The sequence below is a fragment of the Haliotis asinina genome, chromosome 10, assembly GCF_037392515.1.
Source record: "Haliotis asinina isolate JCU_RB_2024 chromosome 10, JCU_Hal_asi_v2, whole genome shotgun sequence".
NCBI classification, from domain to species: Eukaryota; Metazoa; Mollusca; class Gastropoda; order Lepetellida; family Haliotidae; genus Haliotis; species Haliotis asinina.
Window position 1 is genome coordinate 56,258,872 of NC_090289.1, and position 17,256 is coordinate 56,276,127.

Below are 17,256 nucleotides of genomic sequence, written 5' to 3' on the forward strand. Positions count from 1 at the left end.
GAAGTTGAAAAGGGCTACATGCCGCTGTAGCTTGTCAAATAAATACGGACTTTGCGACTCCCGTGCCCGAGGCAGCCATTTTGAACGTTGGTTCGTCGTCATGTATAGTTCGTTATTGTGGTCGACCTCAACATAATATTCAAACCTCCCATTTTCATGCACACGCATTGCAAAGACATCGCTGACGTGGATGACGGCGTCAGCTTGGAAACACTGCTAAACACTTACACGATACTTTTGATCTTGAAAATCACACAAACAACAACAACAACAGGGTAATGGACGACCGCAGAGAGTAATTACCTCCCTTCTCTACACATTGTGCAAGTTCTATTTTGTGTATTGGAAATATTAACCCTGTCAATTCAGGGCGTAAGAAATTAGTCATTAGACTCATTGTGATGTTCCTCTCCACGGAAATCTTTAGTAAAAGGCGAAAGATTTATCCGAATGGATGAAGAGAAACCAGAGTTAACGTTACAGGCTCCTGTCTTCCCCTACTGAAAATATTTCATCACAACATGTAGGTGTCAGGACATGACTTGTAGCATTTAAATCAACTATTTGGCATTATTGTTTCTTTGATATAGAAAGGGTATCGACACAACCCTTCAATTGATATGATAAGGAGATTGAAGTTGAAAAGGGCTACATGCCGCTGTAGCTTGTCAAATAAATACGGACTTTGCGACTCCCGTGCCCGAGGCAGCCATTTTGAACGTTGGTTCGTCGTCATGTATAGTTCGTTATTGTGGTCGACCTCAACATAATATTCAAACCTCCCATTTTGATGCACACGCATTGCAAAGACATCGCTGACGTGGATGACGGCGTCAGCTTGGAAACACTGCTAAACACTTACACGATACTTTTGATCTTGAAAATCACACAAACAACAACAACAACAGGGTAATGGACGACCGCAGAGAGTAATTACCTCCCTTCTCTAAACATTGTGCAAGTTCTATTTTGTGTATTGGAAATATTAACCCTGTCAATTCAGGGCGTAAGAAATTAGTCATTAGACTCATTGTGATGTTCCTCTCCACGGAAATCTTTAGTAAAAGGCGAAAGATTTATCCGAATGGATGAAGAGAAACCAGAGTTAAAGTTACAGGCTCCTGTCTTCCCCTACTGAAAATATTTCATCACAACATGTAGGTGTCAGGACATGACTTGTAGCATTTAAATCAACTATTTGGCATTATTGTTTCTTTGATATAGAAAGGGTATCGACACAACCCTTCAATTGATATGATAAGGAGATTGAAGTTGAAAAGGGCTACATGCCGCTGTAGCTTGTCAAATAAATACGGACTTTGCGACTCCCGTGCCCGAGGCAGCCATTTTGAACGTTGGTTCGTCGTCATGTATAGTTCGTTATTGTGGTCGACCTCAACATAATATTCAAACCTCCCATTTTCATGCACACGCATTGCAAAGACATCGCTGACACGTGGATGGCGGCGTCAGGTTGGAAACACTGCTAAACACTTACACTATACTTTTGATCTTGAAAATCACACCAACAGCAACAACAGGGTAATGGACGACCGCAGAGAGTAATTACCTCCCTTCTCTACACATTGTGCAAGTTCTATTTTGTGTATTGGAAATATTAACCCTGTCAATTCAGGGCGTAAGAAATTAGTCATTAGACTCATTGTGATGTTCCTCTCCACGGAAATCTTTAGTAAAAGGCGAAAGATTTATCCGAATGGATGAAGAGAAACCAGAGTTAACGTTACAGGCTCCTGTCTTCCCCTACTGAAAATGTTTCATCACAACATGTAGGTGTCAGGACATGACTTGTAGCATTTAAATCAACTATTTGGCATTATTGTTTCTTTGATATAGAAAGGGTATCGACACAACCCTTCAATTGATATGATAAGGAGATTGAAGTTGAAAAGGGCTACATGCCGCTGTAGCTTGTCAAATAAATACGGACTTTGCGACTCCCGTGCCCGAGGCAGCCATTTTGAACGTTGGTTCGTCGTCATGTATAGTTCGTTATTGTGGTCGACCTCAACATAATATTCAAACCTCCCATTTTCATGCACACGCATTGCAAAGACATCGCTGACGTGGATGACGGCGTCAGCTTGGAAACACTGCTAAACACTTACACTATACTTTTGATCTTGAAAATCACACAAACAACAACAACAGGGTAATGGACGACCGAAGAGAGTAATTACCTCCCTTCTCTACACATTGTGCAAGTTCTATTTTGTGTATTGGAAATATTAACCCTGTCAATTCAGGGCGTAAGAAATTAGTCATTAGACTCATTGTGATGTTCCTCTCCACGGAAATCTTTAGTAAAAGGCGAAAGATTTATCCGAATGGATGAAGAGAAACCAGAGTTAAAGTTACAGGCTCCTGTCTTCCCCTACTGAAAATATTTCATCACAACATGTAGGTGTCAGGACATGACTTGTAGCATTTAAATCAACTATTTGGCATTATTGTTTCTTTGATATAGAAAGGGTATCGACACAACCCTTCAATTGATATGATAAGGAGATTGAAGTTGAAAAGGGCTACATGCCGCTGTAGCTTGTCAAATAAATACGGACTTTGCGACTCCCGTGCCCGAGGCAGCCATTTTGAACGTTGGTTCGTCGTCATGTATAGTTCGTTATTGTGGTCGACCTCAACATAATATTCAAACCTCCCATTTTGATGCACACGCATTGCAAAGACATCGCTGACGTGGATGACGGCGTCAGCTTGGAAACACTGCTAAACACTTACACGATACTTTTGATCTTGAAAATCACACAAACAACAACAACAACAGGGTAATGGACGACCGCAGAGAGTAATTACCTCCCTTCTCTACACATTGTGCAAGTTCTATTTTGTGTATTGGAAATATTAACCCTGTCAATTCAGGGCGTAAGAAATTAGTCATTAGACTCATTGTGATGTTCCTCTCCACGGAAATCTTTAGTAAAAGGCGAAAGATTTATCCGAATGGATGAAGAGAAACCAGAGTTAACGTTACAGGCTCCTGTCTTCCCCTACTGAAAATATTTCATCACAACATGTAGGTGTCAGGACATGACTTGTAGCATTTAAATCAACTATTTGGCATTATTGTTTCTTTGATATAGAAAGGGTATCGACACAACCCTTCAATTGATATGATAAGGAGATTGAAGTTGAAAAGGGCTACATGCCGCTGTAGCTTGTCAAATAAATACGGACTTTGCGACTCCCGTGCCCGAGGCAGCCATTTTGAACGTTGGTTCGTCGTCATGTATAGTTCGTTATTGTGGTCGACCTCAACATAATATTCAAACCTCCCATTTTGATGCACACGCATTGCAAAGACATCGCTGACGTGGATGACGGCGTCAGCTTGGAAACACTGCTAAACACTTACACGATACTTTTGATCTTGAAAATCACACAAACAACAACAACAACAGGGTAATGGACGACCGCAGAGAGTAATTACCTCCCTTCTCTACACATTGTGCAAGTTCTATTTTGTGTATTGGAAATATTAACCCTGTCAATTCAGGGCGTAAGAAATTAGTCATTAGACTCATTGTGATGTTCCTCTCCACGGAAATCTTTAGTAAAAGGCGAAAGATTTATCCGAATGGATGAAGAGAAACCAGAGTTAAAGTTACAGGCTCCTGTCTTCCCCTACTGAAAATATTTCATCACAACATGTAGGTGTCAGGACATGACTTGTAGCATTTAAATCAACTATTTGGCATTATTGTTTCTTTGATATAGAAAGGGTATCGACACAACCCTTCAATTGATATGATAAGGAGATTGAAGTTGAAAAGGGCTACATGCCGCTGTAGCTTGTCAAATAAATACGGACTTTGCGACTCCCGTGCCCGAGGCAGCCATTTTGAACGTTGGTTCGTCGTCATGTATAGTTCGTTATTGTGGTCGACCTCAACATAATATTCAAACCTCCCATTTTCATGCACACGCATTGCAAAGACATCGCTGACACGTGGATGGCGGCGTCAGGTTGGAAACACTGCTAAACACTTACACTATACTTTTGATCTTGAAAATCACACCAACAGCAACAACAGGGTAATGGACGACCGCAGAGAGTAATTACCTCCCTTCTCTACACATTGTGCAAGTTCTATTTTGTGTATTGGAAATATTAACCCTGTCAATTCAGGGCGTAAGAAATTAGTCATTAGACTCATTGTGATGTTCCTCTCCACGGAAATCTTTAGTAAAAGGCGAAAGATTTATCCGAATGGATGAAGAGAAACCAGAGTTAACGTTACAGGCTCCTGTCTTCCCCTACTGAAAATGTTTCATCACAACATGTAGGTGTCAGGACATGACTTGTAGCATTTAAATCAACTATTTGGCATTATTGTTTCTTTGATATAGAAAGGGTATCGACACAACCCTTCAATTGATATGATAAGGAGATTGAAGTTGAAAAGGGCTACATGCCGCTGTAGCTTGTCAAATAAATACGGACTTTGCGACTCCCGTGCCCGAGGCAGCCATTTTGAACGTTGGTTCGTCGTCATGTATAGTTCGTTATTGTGGTCGACCTCAACATAATATTCAAACCTCCCATTTTCATGCACACGCATTGCAAAGACATCGCTGACGTGGATGACGGCGTCAGCTTGGAAACACTGCTAAACACTTACACGATACTTTTGATCTTGAAAATCACACAAACAACAACAACAGGGTAATGGACGACCGCAGAGAGTAATTACCTCCCTTCTCTACACATTGTGCAAGTTCTATTTTGTGTATTGGAAATATTAACCCTGTCAATTCAGGGCGTAAGAAATTAGTCATTAGACTCATTGTGATGTTCCTCTCCACGGAAATCTTTAGTAAAAGGCGAAAGATTTATCCGAATGGATGAAGAGAAACCAGAGTTAACGTTACAGGCTCCTGTCTTCCCCTACTGAAAATGTTTCATCACAACATGTAGGTGTCAGGACATGACTTGTAGCATTTAAATCAACTATTTGGCATTATTGTTTCTTTGATATAGAAAGGGTATCGACACAACCCTTCAATTGATATGATAAGGAGATTGAAGTTGAAAAGGGCTACATGCCGCTGTAGCTTGTCAAATAAATACGGACTTTGCGACTCCCGTGCCCGAGGCAGCCATTTTGAACGTTGGTTCGTCGTCATGTATAGTTCGTTATTGTGGTGGACCTCAACATAATATTCAAACCTCCCATTTTCATGCACACGCATTGCAAAGACATCGCTGACGTGGATGACGGCGTCAGCTTGGAAACACTGCTAAACACTTACACGATACTTTTGATCTTGAAAATCACACAAACAACAACAACAGGGTAATGGACGACCGCAGAGAGTAATTACCTCCCTTCTCTACACATTGTGCAAGTTCTATTTTGTGTATTGGAAATATTAACCCTGTCAATTCAGGGCGTAAGAAATTAGTCATTAGACTCATTGTGATGTTCCTCTCCACGGAAATCTTTAGTAAAAGGCGAAAGATTTATCCGAATGGATGAAGAGAAACCAGAGTTAACGTTACAGGCTCCTGTCTTCCCCTACTGAAAATATTTCATCACAACATGTAGGTGTCAGGACATGACTTGTAGCATTTAAATCAACTATTTGGCATTATTGTTTCTTTGATATAGAAAGGGTATCGACACAACCCTTCAATTGATATGATAAGGAGATTGAAGTTGAAAAGGGCTACATGCCGCTGTAGCTTGTCAAATAAATACGGACTTTGCGACTCCCGTGCCCGAGGCAGCCATTTTGAACGTTGGTTCGTCGTCATGTATAGTTCGTTATTGTGGTCGACCTCAACATAATATTCAAACCTCCCATTTTCATGCACACGCATTGCAAAGACATCGCTGACGTGGATGACGGCGTCAGCTTGGAAACACTGCTAAACACTTACACGATACTTTTGATCTTGAAAATCACACAAACAATAACAACAGGGTAATGGACGACCGCAGAGAGTAATTACCTCCCTTCTCTACACATTGTGCAAGTTCTATTTTGTGTATTGGAAATATTAACCCTGTCAATTCAGGGCGTAAGAAATTAGTCATTAGACTCATTGTGATGTTCCTCTCCACGGAAATCTTTAGTAAAAGGCGAAAGATTTATCCGAATGGATGAAGAGAAACCAGAGTTAACGTTACAGGCTCCTGTCTTCCCCTACTGAAAATGTTTCATCACAACATGTAGGTGTCAGGACATGACTTGTAGCATTTAAATCAACTATTTGGCATTATTGTTTCTTTGATATAGAAAGGGTATCGACACAACCCTTCAATTGATATGATAAGGAGATTGAAGTTGAAAAGGGCTACATGCCGCTGTAGCTTGTCAAATAAATACGGACTTTGCGACTCCCGTGCCCGAGGCAGCCATTTTGAACGTTGGTTCGTCGTCATGTATAGTTCGTTATTGTGGTGGACCTCAACATAATATTCAAACCTCCCATTTTCATGCACACGCATTGCAAAGACATCGCTGACGTGGATGACGGCGTCAGCTTGGAAACACTGCTAAACACTTACACGATACTTTTGATCTTGAAAATCACACAAACAACAACAACAAGGTAATGGACGACCGCAGAGAGTAATTACCTCCCTTCTCTACACATTGTGCAAGTTCTATTTTGTGTATTGGAAATATTAACCCTGTCAATTCAGGGCGTAAGAAATTAGTCATTAGACTCATTGTGATGTTCCTCTCCACGGAAATCTTTAGTAAAAGGCGAAAGATTTATCCGAATGGATGAAGAGAAACCAGAGTTAACGTTACAGGCTCCTGTCTTCCCCTACTGAAAATATTTCATCACAACATGTAGGTGTCAGGACATGACTTGTAGCATTTAAATCAACTATTTGGCATTATTGTTTCTTTGATATAGAAAGGGTATCGACACAACCCTTCAATTGATATGATAAGGAGATTGAAGTTGAAAAGGGCTACATGCCGCTGTAGCTTGTCAAATAAATACAGACTTTGCGACTCCCGTGCCCGAGGCAGCCATTTTGAACGTTGGTTCGTCGTCATGTATAGTTCGTTATTGTGGTCGACCTCAACATAATATTCAAACCTCCCATTTTCATGCACACGCATTGCAAAGACATCGCTGACGTGGATGACGGCGTCAGCTTGGAAACACTGCTAAACACTTACACGATACTTTTGATCTTGAAAATCACACAAACAATAACAACAGGGTAATGGACGACCGCAGAGAGTAATTACCTCCCTTCTCTACACATTGTGCAAGTTCTATTTTGTGTATTGGAAATATTAACCCTGTCAATTCAGGGCGTAAGAAATTAGTCATTAGACTCATTGTGATGTTCCTCTCCACGGAAATCTTTAGTAAAAGGCGAAAGATTTATCCGAATGGATGAAGAGAAACCAGAGTTAACGTTACAGGCTCCTGTCTTCCCCTACTGAAAATGTTTCATCACAACATGTAGGTGTCAGGACATGACTTGTAGCATTTAAATCAACTATTTGGCATTATTGTTTCTTTGATATAGAAAGGGTATCGACACAACCCTTCAATTGATATGATAAGGAGATTGAAGTTGAAAAGGGCTACATGCCGCTGTAGCTTGTCAAATAAATACGGACTTTGCGACTCCCGTGCCCGAGGCAGCCATTTTGAACGTTGGTTCGTCGTCATGTATAGTTCGTTATTGTGGTCGACCTCAACATAATATTCAAACCTCCCATTTTCATGCACACGCATTGCAAAGACATCGCTGACGTGGATGACGGCGTCAGCTTGGAAACACTGCTAAACACTTACACGATACTTTTGATCTTGAAAATCACACAAACAACAACAACAGGGTAATGGACGACCGCAGAGAGTAATTACCTCCCTTCTCTACACATTGTGCAAGTTCTATTTTGTGTATTGGAAATATTAACCCTGTCAATTCAGGGCGTAAGAAATTAGTCATTAGACTCATTGTGATGTTCCTCTCCACGGAAATCTTTAGTAAAAGGCGAAAGATTTATCCGAATGGATGAAGAGAAACCAGAGTTAACGTTACAGGCTCCTGTCTTCCCCTACTGAAAATATTTCATCACAACATGTAGGTGTCAGGACATGACTTGTAGCATTTAAATCAACTATTTGGCATTATTGTTTCTTTGATATAGAAAGGGTATCGACACAACCCTTCAATTGATATGATAAGGAGATTGAAGTTGAAAAGGGCTACATGCCGCTGTAGCTTGTCAAATAAATACGGACTTTGCGACTCCCGTGCCCGAGGCAGCCATTTTGAACGTTGGTTCGTCGTCATGTATAGTTCGTTATTGTGGTCGACCTCAACATAATATTCAAACCTCCCATTTTCATGCACACGCATTGCAAAGACATCGCTGACGTGGATGACGGCGTCAGCTTGGAAACACTGCTAAACACTTACACGATACTTTTGATCTTGAAAATCACACAAACAATAACAACAGGGTAATGGACGACCGCAGAGAGTAATTACCTCCCTTCTCTACACATTGTGCAAGTTCTATTTTGTGTATTGGAAATATTAACCCTGTCAATTCAGGGCGTAAGAAATTAGTCATTAGACTCATTGTGATGTTCCTCTCCACGGAAATCTTTAGTAAAAGGCGAAAGATTTATCCGAATGGATGAAGAGAAACCAGAGTTAACGTTACAGGCTCCTGTCTTCCCCTACTGAAAATGTTTCATCACAACATGTAGGTGTCAGGACATGACTTGTAGCATTTAAATCAACTATTTGGCATTATTGTTTCTTTGATATAGAAAGGGTATCGACACAACCCTTCAATTGATATGATAAGGAGATTGAAGTTGAAAAGGGCTACATGCCGCTGTAGCTTGTCAAATAAATACGGACTTTGCGACTCCCGTGCCCGAGGCAGCCATTTTGAACGTTGGTTCGTCGTCATGTATAGTTCGTTATTGTGGTCGACCTCAACATAATATTCAAACCTCCCATTTTCATGCACACGCATTGCAAAGACATCGCTGACGTGGATGACGGCGTCAGCTTGGAAACACTGCTAAACACTTACACGATACTTTTGATCTTGAAAATCACACAAACAACAACAACAGGGTAATGGACGACCGCAGAGAGTAATTACCTCCCTTCTCTACACATTGTGCAAGTTCTATTTTGTGTATTGGAAATATTAACCCTGTCAATTCAGGGCGTAAGAAATTAGTCATTAGACTCATTGTGATGTTCCTCTCCACGGAAATCTTTAGTAAAAGGCGAAAGATTTATCCGAATGGATGAAGAGAAACCAGAGTTAACGTTACAGGCTCCTGTCTTCCCCTACTGAAAATATTTCATCACAACATGTAGGTGTCAGGACATGACTTGTAGCATTTAAATCAACTATTTGGCATTATTGTTTCTTTGATATAGAAAGGGTATCGACACAACCCTTCAATTGATATGATAAGGAGATTGAAGTTGAAAAGGGCTACATGCCGCTGTAGCTTGTCAAATAAATACGGACTTTGCGACTCCCGTGCCCGAGGCAGCCATTTTGAACGTTGGTTCGTCGTCATGTATAGTTCGTTATTGTGGTCGACCTCAACATAATATTCAAACCTCCCATTTTCATGCACACGCATTGCAAAGACATCGCTGACGTGGATGACGGCGTCAGCTTGGAAACACTGCTAAACACTTACACGATACTTTTGATCTTGAAAATCACACAAACAACAACAACAGGGTAATGGACGACCGCAGAGAGTAATTACCTCCCTTCTCTACACATTGTGCAAGTTCTATTTTGTGTATTGGAAATATTAACCCTGTCAATTCAGGGCGTAAGAAATTAGTCATTAGACTCATTGTGATGTTCCTCTCCACGGAAATCTTTAGTAAAAGGCGAAAGATTTATCCGAATGGATGAAGAGAAACCAGAGTTAACGTTACAGGCTCCTGTCTTCCCCTACTGAAAATGTTTCATCACAACATGTAGGTGTCAGGACATGACTTGTAGCATTTAAATCAACTATTTGGCATTATTGTTTCTTTGATATAGAAAGGGTATCGACACAACCCTTCAATTGATATGATAAGGAGATTGAAGTTGAAAAGGGCTACATGCCGCTGTAGCTTGTCAAATAAATACGGACTTTGCGACTCCCGTGCCCGAGGCAGCCATTTTGAACGTTGGTTCGTCGTCATGTATAGTTCGTTATTGTGGTGGACCTCAACATAATATTCAAACCTCCCATTTTCATGCACACGCATTGCAAAGACATCGCTGACGTGGATGACGGCGTCAGCTTGGAAACACTGCTAAACACTTACACGATACTTTTGATCTTGAAAATCACACAAACAACAACAACAGGGTAATGGACGACCGCAGAGAGTAATTACCTCCCTTCTCTACACATTGTGCAAGTTCTATTTTGTGTATTGGAAATATTAACCCTGTCAATTCAGGGCGTAAGAAATTAGTCATTAGACTCATTGTGATGTTCCTCTCCACGGAAATCTTTAGTAAAAGGCGAAAGATTTATCCGAATGGATGAAGAGAAACCAGAGTTAACGTTACAGGCTCCTGTCTTCCCCTACTGAAAATATTTCATCACAACATGTAGGTGTCAGGACATGACTTGTAGCATTTAAATCAACTATTTGGCATTATTGTTTCTTTGATATAGAAAGGGTATCGACACAACCCTTCAATTGATATGATAAGGAGATTGAAGTTGAAAAGGGCTACATGCCGCTGTAGCTTGTCAAATAAATACGGACTTTGCGACTCCCGTGCCCGAGGCAGCCATTTTGAACGTTGGTTCGTCGTCATGTATAGTTCGTTATTGTGGTCGACCTCAACATAATATTCAAACCTCCCATTTTCATGCACACGCATTGCAAAGACATCGCTGACGTGGATGACGGCGTCAGCTTGGAAACACTGCTAAACACTTACACTATACTTTTGATCTTGAAAATCACACAAACAACAACAACAGGGTAATGGACGACCGCAGAGAGTAATTACCTCCCTTCTCTACACATTGTGCAAGTTCTATTTTGTGTATTGGAAATATTAACCCTGTCAATTCAGGGCGTAAGAAATTAGTCATTAGACTCATTGTGATGTTCCTCTCCACGGAAATCTTTAGTAAAAGGCGAAAGATTTATCCGAATGGATGAAGAGAAACCAGAGTTAACGTTACAGGCTCCTGTCTTCCCCTACTGAAAATGTTTCATCACAACATGTAGGTGTCAGGACATGACTTGTAGCATTTAAATCAACTATTTGGCATTATTGTTTCTTTGATATAGAAAGGGTATCGACACAACCCTTCAATTGATATGATAAGGAGATTGAAGTTGAAAAGGGCTACATGCCGCTGTAGCTTGTCAAATAAATACGGACTTTGCGACTCCCGTGCCCGAGGCAGCCATTTTGAACGTTGGTTCGTCGTCATGTATAGTTCGTTATTGTGGTCGACCTCAACATAATATTCAAACCTCCCATTTTCATGCACACGCATTGCAAAGACATCGCTGACGTGGATGACGGCGTCAGCTTGGAAACACTGCTAAACACTTACACTATACTTTTGATCTTGAAAATCACACAAACAACAACAACAGGGTAATGGACGACCGCAGAGAGTAATTACCTCCCTTCTCTACACATTGTGCAAGTTCTATTTTGTGTATTGGAAATATTAACCCTGTCAATTCAGGGCGTAAGAAATTAGTCATTAGACTCATTGTGATGTTCCTCTCCACGGAAATCTTTAGTAAAAGGCGAAAGATTTATCCGAATGGATGAAGAGAAACCAGAGTTAACGTTACAGGCTCCTGTCTTCCCCTACTGAAAATGTTTCATCACAACATGTAGGTGTCAGGACATGACTTGTAGCATTTAAATCAACTATTTGGCATTATTGTTTCTTTGATATAGAAAGGGTATCGACACAACCCTTCAATTGATATGATAAGGAGATTGAAGTTGAAAAGGGCTACATGCCGCTGTAGCTTGTCAAATAAATACGGACTTTGCGACTCCCGTGCCCGAGGCAGCCATTTTGAACGTTGGTTCGTCGTCATGTATAGTTCGTTATTGTGGTCGACCTCAACATAATATTCAAACCTCCCATTTTCATGCACACGCATTGCAAAGACATCGCTGACGTGGATGACGGCGTCAGCTTGGAAACACTGCTAAACACTTACACTATACTTTTGATCTTGAAAATCACACAAACAACAACAACAGGGTAATGGACGACCGCAGAGAGTAATTACCTCCCTTCTCTACACATTGTGCAAGTTCTATTTTGTGTATTGGAAATATTAACCCTGTCAATTCAGGGCGTAAGAAATTAGTCATTAGACTCATTGTGATGTTCCTCTCCACGGAAATCTTTAGTAAAAGGCGAAAGATTTATCCGAATGGATGAAGAGAAACCAGAGTTAACGTTACAGGCTCCTGTCTTCCCCTACTGAAAATATTTCATCACAACATGTAGGTGTCAGGACATGACTTGTAGCATTTAAATCAACTATTTGGCATTATTGTTTCTTCGATATAGAAAGGGTATCGACACAACCCTTCAATTGATATGATAAGGAGATTGAAGTTGAAAAGGGCTACATGCCGCTGTAGCTTGTCAAATAAATACGGACTTTGCGACTCCTGTGCCCGAGGCAGCCATTTTGAACGTTGGTTCGTCGTCATGTATAGTTCGTTATTGTGGTCGACCTCAACATAATATTCAAACCTCCCATTTTCATGCACACGCATTGCAAAGACATCGCTGACGTGGATGACGGCGTCAGCTTGGAAACACTGCTAAACACTTACACTATACTTTTGATCTTGAAAATCACACAAACAACAACAACAGGGTAATGGACGACCGCAGAGAGTAATTACCTCCCTTCTCTACACATTGTGCAAGTTCTATTTTGTGTATTGGAAATATTAACCCTGTCAATTCAGGGCGTAAGAAATTAGTCATTGGACTCATTGTGATGTTCCTCTCCACGGAAATCTTTAGTAAAAGGCGAAAGATTTATCCGAATGGATGAAGAGAAACCAGAGTTAACGTTACAGGCTCCTGTCTTCCCCTACTGAAAATATATCATCACAACATGTAGGTGTCAGGACATGACTTGTAGCATTTAAATCAACTATTTGGCATTATTGTTTCTTTGATATAGAAAGGGTATCGACACAACCCTTCAATTGATATGATAAGGAGATTGAAGTTGAAAAGGGCTACATGCCGCTGTAGCTTGTCAAATAAATACGGACTTTGCGACTCCCGTGCCCGAGGCAGCCATTTTGAACGTTGGTTCGTCGTCATGTATAGTTCGTTATTGTGGTCGACCTCAACATAATATTCAAACCTCCCATTTTCATGCACACGCATTGCAAAGACATCGCTGACGTGGATGACGGCGTCAGCTTGGAAACACTGCTAAACACTTACACTATACTTTTGATCTTGAAAATCACACAAACAACAACAACAGGGTAATGGACGACCGCAGAGAGTAATTACCTCCCTTCTCTACACATTGTGCAAGTTCTATTTTGTGTATTGGAAATATTAACCCTGTCAATTCAGGGCGTAAGAAATTAGTCATTAGACTCATTGTGATGTTCCTCTCCACGGAAATCTTTAGTAAAAGGCGAAAGATTTATCCGAATGGATGAAGAGAAACCAGAGTTAACGTTACAGGCTCCTGTCTTCCCCTACTGAAAATATTTCATCACAACATGTAGGTGTCAGGACATGACTTGTAGCATTTAAATCAACTATTTGGCATTATTGTTTCTTTGATATAGAAAGGGTATCGACACAACCCTTCAATTGATATGATAAGGAGATTGAAGTTGAAAAGGGCTACATGCCGCTGTAGCTTGTCAAATAAATACGGACTTTGCGACTCCCGTGCCCGAGGCAGCCATTTTGAACGTTGGTTCGTCGTCATGTATAGTTCGTTATTGTGGTCGACCTCAACATAATATTCAAACCTCCCATTTTCATGCACACGCATTGCAAAGACATCGCTGACGTGGATGACGGCGTCAGCTTGGAAACACTGCTAAACACTTACACTATACTTTTGATCTTGAAAATCACACAAAGAACGACAACAACAGGGTAATGGACGACCGCAGAGAGTAATTACCTCCCTTCTCTACACATTGTGCAAGTTCTATTTTGTGTATTGGAAATATTAACCCTGTCAATTCAGGGCGTAAGAAATTAGTCATTAGACTCATTGTGATGTTCCTCTCCACGGAAATCTTTAGTAAAAGGCGAAAGATTTATCCGAATGGATGAAGAGAAACCAGAGTTAACGTTACAGGCTCCTGTCTTCCCCTACTGAAAATATTTCATCACAACATGTAGGTGTCAGGACATGACTTGTAGCATTTAAATCAACTATTTGGCATTATTGTTTCTTTGATATAGAAAGGGTATCGACACAACCCTTCAATTGATATGATAAGGAGATTGAAGTTGAAAAGGGCTACATGCCGCTGTAGCTTGTCAAATAAATACGGACTTTGCGACTCCCGTGCCCGAGGCAGCCATTTTGAACGTTGGTTCGTCGTCATGTATAGTTCGTTATTGTGGTCGACCTCAACATAATATTCAAACCTCCCATTTTCATGCACACGCATTGCAAAGACATCGCTGACGTGGATGACGGCGTCAGCTTGGAAACACTGCTAAACACTTACACTATACTTTTGATCTTGAAAATCACACAAAGAACGACAACAACAGGGTAATGGACGACCGCAGAGAGTAATTACCTCCCTTCTCTACACATTGTGCAAGTTCTATTTTGTGTATTGGAAATATTAACCCTGTCAATTCAGGGCGTAAGAAATTAGTCATTAGACTCATTGTGATGTTCCTCTCCACGGAAATCTTTAGTAAAAGGCGAAAGATTTATCCGAATGGATGAAGAGAAACCAGAGTTAACGTTACAGGCTCCTGTCTTCCCCTACTGAAAATATTTCATCACAACATGTAGGTGTCAGGACATGACTTGTAGCATTTAAATCAACTATTTGGCATTATTGTTTCTTTGATATAGAAAGGGTATCGACACAACCCTTCAATTGATATGATAAGGAGATTGAAGTTGAAAAGGGCTACATGCCGCTGTAGCTTGTCAAATAAATACGGACTTTGCGACTCCCGTGCCCGAGGCAGCCATTTTGAACGTTGGTTCGTCGTCATGTATAGTTCGTTATTGTGGTCGACCTCAACATAATATTCAAACCTCCCATTTTCATGCACACGCATTGCAAAGACATCGCTGACGTGGATGACGGCGTCAGCTTGGAAACACTGCTAAACACTTACACTATACTTTTGATCTTGAAAATCACACAAACAACAACAACAGGGTAATGGACGACCGAAGAGAGTAATTACCTCCCTTCTCTACACATTGTGCAAGTTCTATTTTGTGTATTGGAAATATTAACCCTGTCAATTCAGGGCGTAAGAAATTAGTCATTAGACTCATTGTGATGTTCCTCTCCACGGAAATCTTTAGTAAAAGGCGAAAGATTTATCCGAATGGATGAAGAGAAACCAGAGTTAACGTTACAGGCTCCTGTCTTCCCCTACTGAAAATATTTCATCACAACATGTAGGTGTCAGGACATGACTTGTAGCATTTAAATCAACTATTTGGCATTATTGTTTCTTTGATATAGAAAGGGTATCGACACAACCCTTCAATTGATATGATAAGGAGATTGAAGTTGAAAAGGGCTACATGCCGCTGTAGCTTGTCAAATAAATACGGACTTTGCGACTCCCGTGCCCGAGGCAGCCATTTTGAACGTTGGTTCGTCGTCATGTATAGTTCGTTATTGTGGTCGACCTCAACATAATATTCAAACCTCCCATTTTCATGCACACGCATTGCAAAGACATCGCTGACGTGGATGACGGCGTCAGCTTGGAAACACTGCTAAACACTTACACTATACTTTTGATCTTGAAAATCACACAAACAACAACAACAGGGTAATGGACGACCGCAGAGAGTAATTACCTCCCTTCTCTACACATTGTGCAAGTTCTATTTTGTGTATTGGAAATATTAACCCTGTCAATTCAGGGCGTAAGAAATTAGTCATTAGACTCATTGTGATGTTCCTCTCCACGGAAATCTTTAGTAAAAGGCGAAAGATTTATCCGAATGGATGAAGAGAAACCAGAGTTAACGTTACAGGCTCCTGTCTTCCCCTACTGAAAATATTTCATCACAACATGTAGGTGTCAGGACATGACTTGTAGCATTTAAATCAACTATTTGGCATTATTGTTTCTTTGATATAGAAAGGGTATCGACACAACCCTTCAATTGATATGATAAGGAGATTGAAGTTGAAAAGGGCTACATGCCGCTGTAGCTTGTCAAATAAATACGGACTTTGCGACTCCCGTGCCCGAGGCAGCCATTTTGAACGTTGGTTCGTCGTCATGTATAGTTCGTTATTGTGGTCGACCTCAACATAATATTCAAACCTCCCATTTTCATGCACACGCATTGCAAAGACATCGCTGACGTGGATGACGGCGTCAGCTTGGAAACACTGCTAAACACTTACACTATACTTTTGATCTTGAAAATCACACAAACAACAACAACAGGGTAATGGACGACCGAAGAGAGTAATTACCTCCCTTCTCTACACATTGTGCAAGTTCTATTTTGTGTATTGGAAATATTAACCCTGTCAATTCAGGGCGTAAGAAATTAGTCATTAGACTCATTGTGATGTTCCTCTCCACGGAAATCTTTAGTAAAAGGCGAAAGATTTATCCGAATGGATGAAGAGAAACCAGAGTTAACGTTACAGGCTCCTGTCTTCCCCTACTGAAAATATTTCATCACAACATGTAGGTGTCAGGACATGACTTGTAGCATTTAAATCAACTATTTGGCATTATTGTTTCTTTGATATAGAAAGGGTATCGACACAACCCTTCAATTGATATGATAAGGAGATTGAAGTTGAAAAAGGCTACATGCCGCTGTAGCTTGTCAAATAAATACGGACTTTGCGACTCCCGTGCCCGAGGCAGCCATTTTGAACGTTGGTTCGTCGTCATGTATAGTTCGTTATTGTGGTCGACCTCAACATAATATTCAAACCTCCCATTTTCATGCACACGCATTGCAAAGACATCGCTGACGTGGATGACGG

At 40.8% G+C, this 17,256-nt stretch overlaps 27 non-coding genes across 27 annotated transcripts; all 27 read right to left on the minus strand.

Moving 5' to 3' along the window:
* Positions 1-353: 353 nt before the first annotated feature.
* On the minus strand, positions 354-474 carry LOC137254847 (U5 spliceosomal RNA). The gene has a single exon (XR_010954210.1). It is a non-coding gene; the product is annotated as a U5 spliceosomal RNA (small nuclear RNA).
* A 513-nt stretch (positions 475-987) lies between these two features.
* Positions 988-1,108, minus strand: LOC137254848 (U5 spliceosomal RNA). The gene has a single exon (XR_010954211.1). It is a non-coding gene; the product is annotated as a U5 spliceosomal RNA (small nuclear RNA).
* Positions 1,109-1,620: 512 nt separating this feature from the next.
* LOC137254849 (U5 spliceosomal RNA) lies at positions 1,621-1,741 on the minus strand. The gene has a single exon (XR_010954212.1). It is a non-coding gene; the product is annotated as a U5 spliceosomal RNA (small nuclear RNA).
* Positions 1,742-2,251: 510 nt separating this feature from the next.
* Positions 2,252-2,372, minus strand: LOC137254850 (U5 spliceosomal RNA). The gene has a single exon (XR_010954213.1). It is a non-coding gene; the product is annotated as a U5 spliceosomal RNA (small nuclear RNA).
* Positions 2,373-2,885: 513 nt separating this feature from the next.
* LOC137254852 (U5 spliceosomal RNA) lies at positions 2,886-3,006 on the minus strand. Its single transcript, XR_010954214.1, has one exon. It is a non-coding gene; the product is annotated as a U5 spliceosomal RNA (small nuclear RNA).
* Positions 3,007-3,519: 513 nt separating this feature from the next.
* On the minus strand, positions 3,520-3,640 carry LOC137254853 (U5 spliceosomal RNA). Its single transcript, XR_010954215.1, has one exon. It is a non-coding gene; the product is annotated as a U5 spliceosomal RNA (small nuclear RNA).
* Positions 3,641-4,152: 512 nt separating this feature from the next.
* Positions 4,153-4,273, minus strand: LOC137254854 (U5 spliceosomal RNA). Its single transcript, XR_010954216.1, has one exon. It is a non-coding gene; the product is annotated as a U5 spliceosomal RNA (small nuclear RNA).
* A 510-nt stretch (positions 4,274-4,783) lies between these two features.
* On the minus strand, positions 4,784-4,904 carry LOC137254855 (U5 spliceosomal RNA). The gene has a single exon (XR_010954217.1). It is a non-coding gene; the product is annotated as a U5 spliceosomal RNA (small nuclear RNA).
* A 510-nt stretch (positions 4,905-5,414) lies between these two features.
* LOC137254857 (U5 spliceosomal RNA) lies at positions 5,415-5,535 on the minus strand. Its single transcript, XR_010954219.1, has one exon. It is a non-coding gene; the product is annotated as a U5 spliceosomal RNA (small nuclear RNA).
* A 510-nt stretch (positions 5,536-6,045) lies between these two features.
* On the minus strand, positions 6,046-6,166 carry LOC137254858 (U5 spliceosomal RNA). Its single transcript, XR_010954220.1, has one exon. It is a non-coding gene; the product is annotated as a U5 spliceosomal RNA (small nuclear RNA).
* A 510-nt stretch (positions 6,167-6,676) lies between these two features.
* LOC137254859 (U5 spliceosomal RNA) lies at positions 6,677-6,797 on the minus strand. The gene has a single exon (XR_010954221.1). It is a non-coding gene; the product is annotated as a U5 spliceosomal RNA (small nuclear RNA).
* A 510-nt stretch (positions 6,798-7,307) lies between these two features.
* LOC137254860 (U5 spliceosomal RNA) lies at positions 7,308-7,428 on the minus strand. Its single transcript, XR_010954222.1, has one exon. It is a non-coding gene; the product is annotated as a U5 spliceosomal RNA (small nuclear RNA).
* Positions 7,429-7,938: 510 nt separating this feature from the next.
* Positions 7,939-8,059, minus strand: LOC137254861 (U5 spliceosomal RNA). Its single transcript, XR_010954223.1, has one exon. It is a non-coding gene; the product is annotated as a U5 spliceosomal RNA (small nuclear RNA).
* Positions 8,060-8,569: 510 nt separating this feature from the next.
* Positions 8,570-8,690, minus strand: LOC137254863 (U5 spliceosomal RNA). The gene has a single exon (XR_010954224.1). It is a non-coding gene; the product is annotated as a U5 spliceosomal RNA (small nuclear RNA).
* Positions 8,691-9,200: 510 nt separating this feature from the next.
* LOC137254864 (U5 spliceosomal RNA) lies at positions 9,201-9,321 on the minus strand. The gene has a single exon (XR_010954225.1). It is a non-coding gene; the product is annotated as a U5 spliceosomal RNA (small nuclear RNA).
* A 510-nt stretch (positions 9,322-9,831) lies between these two features.
* On the minus strand, positions 9,832-9,952 carry LOC137254865 (U5 spliceosomal RNA). Its single transcript, XR_010954226.1, has one exon. It is a non-coding gene; the product is annotated as a U5 spliceosomal RNA (small nuclear RNA).
* A 510-nt stretch (positions 9,953-10,462) lies between these two features.
* On the minus strand, positions 10,463-10,583 carry LOC137254866 (U5 spliceosomal RNA). Its single transcript, XR_010954227.1, has one exon. It is a non-coding gene; the product is annotated as a U5 spliceosomal RNA (small nuclear RNA).
* Positions 10,584-11,093: 510 nt separating this feature from the next.
* LOC137254867 (U5 spliceosomal RNA) lies at positions 11,094-11,214 on the minus strand. Its single transcript, XR_010954228.1, has one exon. It is a non-coding gene; the product is annotated as a U5 spliceosomal RNA (small nuclear RNA).
* Positions 11,215-11,724: 510 nt separating this feature from the next.
* On the minus strand, positions 11,725-11,845 carry LOC137254869 (U5 spliceosomal RNA). Its single transcript, XR_010954230.1, has one exon. It is a non-coding gene; the product is annotated as a U5 spliceosomal RNA (small nuclear RNA).
* Positions 11,846-12,355: 510 nt separating this feature from the next.
* LOC137254870 (U5 spliceosomal RNA) lies at positions 12,356-12,476 on the minus strand. The gene has a single exon (XR_010954231.1). It is a non-coding gene; the product is annotated as a U5 spliceosomal RNA (small nuclear RNA).
* Positions 12,477-12,986: 510 nt separating this feature from the next.
* Positions 12,987-13,107, minus strand: LOC137255098 (U5 spliceosomal RNA). Its single transcript, XR_010954448.1, has one exon. It is a non-coding gene; the product is annotated as a U5 spliceosomal RNA (small nuclear RNA).
* Positions 13,108-13,617: 510 nt separating this feature from the next.
* On the minus strand, positions 13,618-13,738 carry LOC137254871 (U5 spliceosomal RNA). The gene has a single exon (XR_010954232.1). It is a non-coding gene; the product is annotated as a U5 spliceosomal RNA (small nuclear RNA).
* Positions 13,739-14,251: 513 nt separating this feature from the next.
* LOC137254872 (U5 spliceosomal RNA) lies at positions 14,252-14,372 on the minus strand. The gene has a single exon (XR_010954233.1). It is a non-coding gene; the product is annotated as a U5 spliceosomal RNA (small nuclear RNA).
* A 513-nt stretch (positions 14,373-14,885) lies between these two features.
* LOC137254873 (U5 spliceosomal RNA) lies at positions 14,886-15,006 on the minus strand. The gene has a single exon (XR_010954234.1). It is a non-coding gene; the product is annotated as a U5 spliceosomal RNA (small nuclear RNA).
* Positions 15,007-15,516: 510 nt separating this feature from the next.
* LOC137254874 (U5 spliceosomal RNA) lies at positions 15,517-15,637 on the minus strand. The gene has a single exon (XR_010954235.1). It is a non-coding gene; the product is annotated as a U5 spliceosomal RNA (small nuclear RNA).
* A 510-nt stretch (positions 15,638-16,147) lies between these two features.
* Positions 16,148-16,268, minus strand: LOC137254875 (U5 spliceosomal RNA). The gene has a single exon (XR_010954236.1). It is a non-coding gene; the product is annotated as a U5 spliceosomal RNA (small nuclear RNA).
* Positions 16,269-16,778: 510 nt separating this feature from the next.
* LOC137254876 (U5 spliceosomal RNA) lies at positions 16,779-16,899 on the minus strand. Its single transcript, XR_010954237.1, has one exon. It is a non-coding gene; the product is annotated as a U5 spliceosomal RNA (small nuclear RNA).
* Between the last annotated feature and the right edge of the window lie 357 nt (positions 16,900-17,256).